The sequence below is a fragment of the Equus caballus genome, chromosome 25 (assembly GCF_041296265.1).
Source record: "Equus caballus isolate H_3958 breed thoroughbred chromosome 25, TB-T2T, whole genome shotgun sequence".
Taxonomy (NCBI): Eukaryota; Metazoa; Chordata; class Mammalia; order Perissodactyla; family Equidae; genus Equus; species Equus caballus.
The window spans coordinates 34,240,496-34,246,662 of NC_091708.1; positions in this window are offsets into that span (position 1 = coordinate 34,240,496).

The following is a 6,167-nucleotide window of genomic DNA, read 5'->3' on the forward strand; positions in this document are numbered from 1 at the left end:
GAAGGATGAGGAGGCTGTGGCCGTGGTCCAGCTGAGACATGATGGCAGCTGGGGCCAGATGAAGGGCCCTCGGGGTGGGAGACTGGCGTGGATTCTAAGGATAGTCTCCTCTCGAATGCAGGTGCCTGGATTAGGTGGACTTTGTTTTGTATGAGCAGCTGTACATGAGATTTTTGCAAATGGAAATTTATGTCAAATGCACCAAGAAGTCTCCTTCGGAGTGAAGGATCTTAATGCTCACAATGTGAATGCTCGTTCCAGGAAGTTTGATTTAGTTAGATGTGATGGTTAGTTTTATGTGTCAACTTGGCTGGGCTACAGTACCCAGTTATCTAATCAACACTAATCTAGGTGTGGCTGTGAAGGTATTTTGCAGACATTGTTAACGTCTACAATCAGTTGGCTTGAAGAAAAAGAGATTACTGTTGATAATGTGGGTGGTCCTATCTAATCACTTAGAGGCCTTAAGAGTAAAAACAGTTTTCTCAGAGAAGAAGAAATTCTGCTTCAAGACCACAGCATCAACTCCTGCCTGAGTTTCCAGCCTACCAGCCCTATGGATTTCAGACTTGCCAACCCTGTCGATAGTGTGAGCCAGTTCCTAAAAATAAAGCTATATATATATGTATGTATACATATATCTCCTATGTGCGTACCTATGTACAGATACATGTATCCTATTGGTTCTGTTTCGCTGGAGAACGTGAGATGATACAGTGGATAATTCATTCAGGGCTCTTAGTGCAAACAACAGAACTCCCTCTAGCCCATTTAAGCAGGAAGGAATCTATTTTAGGATATTGCGTAGCTCATGGAAACATTGGCAGAACCAGGGAATTAGGCTTGGGGGCTTCACGCCCAGGCACAGTGGCTGCTGCCGCCGCCGTGAAGACGCCTCTGCTACTGAGACTGGACACAGGCATCTCAGATTACACCTCTGCTGCTCAAACCCCACTACTGCTGCCCCTGAAAGCTGGCTGCTTCCACAGCCACCTTTGCCAGAAAATGGATTCATTCTGCATGGTGCCTGCTTCTCCACTTTTCTCTACTTAGAATTAAAGTCATATTTATTTCACGTCTGATTGGTGGAGCCTAGCTCACGTGCCCGCACTCCAGCTCCAAGAGAAAGTGGGAAAGTGAGTTTTCTGGCTTGCACCTTGGGGAGGAGGGACCCATAACAGGGAAATTCTCCATACATGGGAAGGATGTTCAAAGGGCTGGGAAACATGGGTGGTCTACCTCAGTGGATCTGAGTTTTTAGTTCTGTTTTGCCTCTGTGGGCCCCAGCCCTGGAACACTGCAGAGAATGTCACCACGGCACCACAGTTGACCTGGCAGCAGCTCAATATAATTGCGAGCAAAGAACTTAAGAAGTAAAGTTAAGAAATACAGAATAGCAGAGATGCAAAGACTGTAGAGTCCACATAGTCCACTCTTCTAAGAATGTGTGAGTAAAACTGTCAAAAATGTTAGAGCATTATTAAGAAAATTACAGTGAAACACTTTCCGCACTGTCCTACCTGTTATTCTTGTTTGATTTCCTTCCAGGCTAGGTCTAAATACTTTTTTGCTCCCAATCTCTATACTTTTGGTCAAAAGGAATTTGAATCATTTGCACAACTTCAGGTGTGGTATTTTGGGTTTCAGGACAATATGGCAGGACATTCTTGCAGACTTCTGTGGCAGCCCCCCGCCCACCACTGGAGCATAACATACGTACAACAAAGTGTGCAATCTTAAGTGCATACCTGGATGAATTTTACATGTGTATAAACCCAAGTAACCACCCAAGAAATGAAGATGAAGAACGTCTCCAGCACTCTAGAAGGCTCTTTTGTGCCCCTTCCCGGTCAAAACCCTCCGAAATATAACCACACTTCTGATTTCTGTAACCATTGATTAGTTTATCTGCACATGAATTTCATTTGAAAAGAGTCATACAGTGTGTACTTTTTTGTATCTGGCTTCTTTGCTCAATATGTCTGTTGTGATCTCAGTTCTTTTCTTTTTGAGGAAGATTAGTCCTGAGCTAACTACTGCCAGTCCTCCTCTTTTTTGCTGAGGAAGCCTGGCCCTGAGCTAACATCCGTGCCCATCTTCCTCTACTTTATGTGTGGGACACCTACCCCAGCATGGTGTGCCAAGTGGTGCCATGTCTGCACCCGGGATCTGAACCAGAGAGCTCTGGGCCGCGGAGAAGCAGAATGTGTGAACTTAACCGCTGCGCCACCGGGCCAGCCCCAGTGATCTCACTTCTTATGTTCTTTGCTTGCAATTATGTTGAGCTGCTGCCAGGTCAACAGTGGTGCCATGGTGACTTTCTCTGCAGTCTTCTAGGGCTGGGGCCCACAGAGGCAAAACAGAACTAAAAACTCAGATCCGCCGAGGTAGACCATCCATGTTTCCCAGCCCTTTGATCCGTGTTGCTGTGTGTATCAGCAGTTTGATGTTCTTATTGCTGTATACATACTTAATGTATATCAGAATTGATTTAAGTCAAGTGTCAATGGATGTTTGGGTTGTTTCAATTTTTTTGGCTGAGTATGGCTGCCTCTATGGCAGATTTTAACCCTTATAACCAGGGCTCTATTGAAAATGTCACCTTTTACATGCATTTATTATGAAATGGTTTTTGTTTTCTGTTGAAAATCCCCTGCTATGTCCTCTCTTGCATTATGGCCTGATGGAGAGAGAAAATGGATTCACGAGTGTGACACGCACCATTAGAGAACGGGAAAGCGAACGTGTATCAGTTAGAGCCTCCTCTGTGGCATGTACTTTACCTGCCTGCTTCATTAACTCTTACTAACTTATGAGTAGGTTTTCCTGTTTCACAAAGGAGTAAATTGAGTTGCAGAAAAATTAGGTGACTTGTCCAGAGTCATATAGCCACAAAGTGGTAGGAGGCAGCAGTGAAATTCCAAAGTGTGGCCTGTGTCCACCATGTGCCCCATCAAGACCTGCAGAGGCAGAATCACAGTGGGGGTGGGGGAGTGGCGGGTGGAGGATGCAGTGAGGTGTGGGCATTGGTGATGTTAATACACTTCCGGAGGATTCTGTTGATAAGCCTCAGATGGAGACTTCTGCATCATTGTGCTGCCTCTTGATCATTCTTTTCTTCTTTAGATGAGTGACATTTTCTTTCCTCTCCTCATGACTCACTTTCCCCCGGCTTGTCATCTCTTTTCTGATCTATGATTTGTACTCTGTACACCACGATGATGTTCACTGAAAACTAGTTTTCTGAGGTCTGAAAAGCTGTGTCCATTTATCTCCCCATCTGCTGCTGCCTTCCTCCCCTCCCTCCCTTCTAGCCACATTCAGTGAAGCTCCAACCCCGAGCTCCACCCTCCGCCACCATGGAGATACTCAAGTGCCTGTTCTTGTCTTGGTTTTCAGTTCTTGCCTCCATGGGAGGAACTCAAGACAGTTCCTAGTTTATTCCTCCTCCCTGTTCACCCTATGGGGTGGAAAAGGGGTCTGGTAGTTTTTTTATTGTGGTAAAATCCATGTAACATAAAGTCGACCACTTTAGCCATTTTTAAGCCTACTGTTGAGTGACATTCGGTGCATGCACAATGTTGTACAACCATCACCGATATCTAGTTCCAGAACATTTTCATCATTCCAAAAGGAAGTCCCACACCCATTAAACAGTCATTCCCCATTCCCTAATTCCCCCAGCCCCTGGCAACCATTCACCTACTCTTTATTTGACGGTGTTTTGAGAGCTCACTACATGCCAGGCATTGTGATAATCCTATTATACACAATATCTTATTAATCATCATGAAAGCAGCTCTGTGAAATCGGGGTTCTTCCTTGCATTTCCAGATGAGATGACTGAGGCTCAGAGAGAAAAACCTTCTGTGAGCTCATAAAGCCTATAAATGGCAAAACTTGGACCAGAACGTATAGCCAAGCGCTGTGTCCAACCTGTGCTAACTGACGACCAAGGTCTAAGAGCCTTTCCTGTGATGAAGATGGCATTCTGAAAGAATACAGTTAGCACATGTTCAAATGACTTACGCTTTAGGAATTTTCTGGGATCTGGGATGCTGGCTTGAGGGAAGTAGCTTGATGGCAAGAGCCCAGCTAATGTGACCCGAGGCACCAATGGTTGCCTTCACAAATCTTGGGATAGCATGCAGGGCAGCAGAATCAGAAGAAATGGAGTGACTCCAGATGTACCCCAGGCTGAGAGGTCTCACGAAAGGAAAGGCTCTAATAAGAGGCAGATGCCTGGTTCTTGTCCATTGGTCATGTAGGAGTCTGTCTTCAAGAGCTTGGGCTCCTGGTTCCCAGGACCATGTAGACTGACTTCCCTTGTGGTTCTGGAAATGAAAGAAGCAATTGCAATCTCCTTGTACACAAAAAGAAAGGGAGGATTATTAGACTTAACAGAAAACTTACAGCACGACATGTAATTAAGACATTATTTTCTTGGCCTTCATGCTGTTAAGGCACATCTTTTTTGTGCCTTATCATACATCATAACAAACATATTAAAACGCATCCATATACCACATTTAATATAATTTGCATATGTCTAATTTACATATACGTTGAGCTGGGTTTTAGTTGACTAAGTAGCATATTACATTTTGTAGATATTTAGTTAAACATTTGTAATTATAATTTTATCATTTCATTTTAGCACTTTGGAGAATACATTATTTCTTCCACGTCTTAAATAATTCCATAAGCCCTTGAAAAGCTCAGTGACCATCAAGCACTGTGCCTAAGGGTTTATTGAATAACCTGGCTTTGTGGGCCTCTCTGGATTATTCTGCAGCTCGTTGTTGGGTGGCATTCTTCTCATTGGTCTGAATCTGACCATTTTTATCACACAAGCGGACAGATCAGAGGTGAGTCCTCTGCTCATTTGGAAAAATATGGACATAAGTTACCCACCTAAGTGTCTCCAATGAAATGCATTTACATATTCTGCTCTATAAATATAGCTGAACTGGTAGCTTCCATTCAAAATGGCAGCTGTATCTTACTCATTAGCTGGTCTGGACACTTCTCACTGCTGTCAAATGAGGGAGAAAGTAGGGAATCTCATCACTGAATGGACTTTGAGCAGTATAAAAGTTGGCAAAATAGAGGGGTACCTGTGGGCATAACCTTGCTAGCGGAGAAGCAGGGACAGATAAATCATCAAAGACATTATAGTTTGGTGGTTTAGAAATTATTTTACAGTATGTAATTGAGGTATATTTTACATAAATTAAAATGGACCAATCTTCAGTGTACAACTTGAATTTTTTTTAACCTTAAGAGGTAAGTACTATTCTGACTTCTAGCATCATAGATTAATTTAGCCTGTTATTGAACTTCATATAAATGTCATCATATTATATGTACTCTTTTGTTTCTTGCTTCTTTTGCTCAATGTAATGTCTCATAAGATTATCCATGTTGTTACGTTTATCAGTATTTTGTTCTTTTTTTAATCTTGGGTAGCATTCTATTCCACATTGTGTAAATACACAGCAATTTGTTTGTTCTTTTACTTGTTGATGGACCTTTGGCTTGTTTCTAGTTTTGGCTATTATGAATACAACTATCATGAACGTTTGATACAAGTCTCTTGTGGATATATGTTTTCATTTCTCTTGGATAAATATTTGGAGTAGAATTTCTGGATCATACGGTAAGTGTATATTTAACTTTATAAGTAACTGCTAAATAGATTTACAAAGTGATTTACACTTGTTGCATTCCCATCAGCAATGTGTGAGCGTTCTAGTTGTTCTGCATCTTTGACCACACTTAGTTATCATGTCTTCTTAACTTTAGCCATTCTCCCGGTGGGTATTAACTAAAATTACAGTTCTAATTTTCATTTTCTGATAACTAATGATGTTGAAGATTGTTGGTCTTTGGTCATTTGCATATCTTCTTTTATGATGTGTCTGTTCAAATCTTTTGCTCATTTTTTATTAGGTTGTTTGTCTTCTTATTAACATTCTAAATTAGAGGTTTTGCAAATATTTTCCCCTCATCTGTGGCTTACCCTTTTATTTTCTTAATATAATTTTGAAGAACATAGTTTAAAACATTTTGAGAAAGTCTAACTTACCGTTTTTCCCCTTACGGTTAATGTTTTTTTCTATCCAAGAAATTCTGCTTACAGCAAAGTAATGAAGCTATTCTCCTAT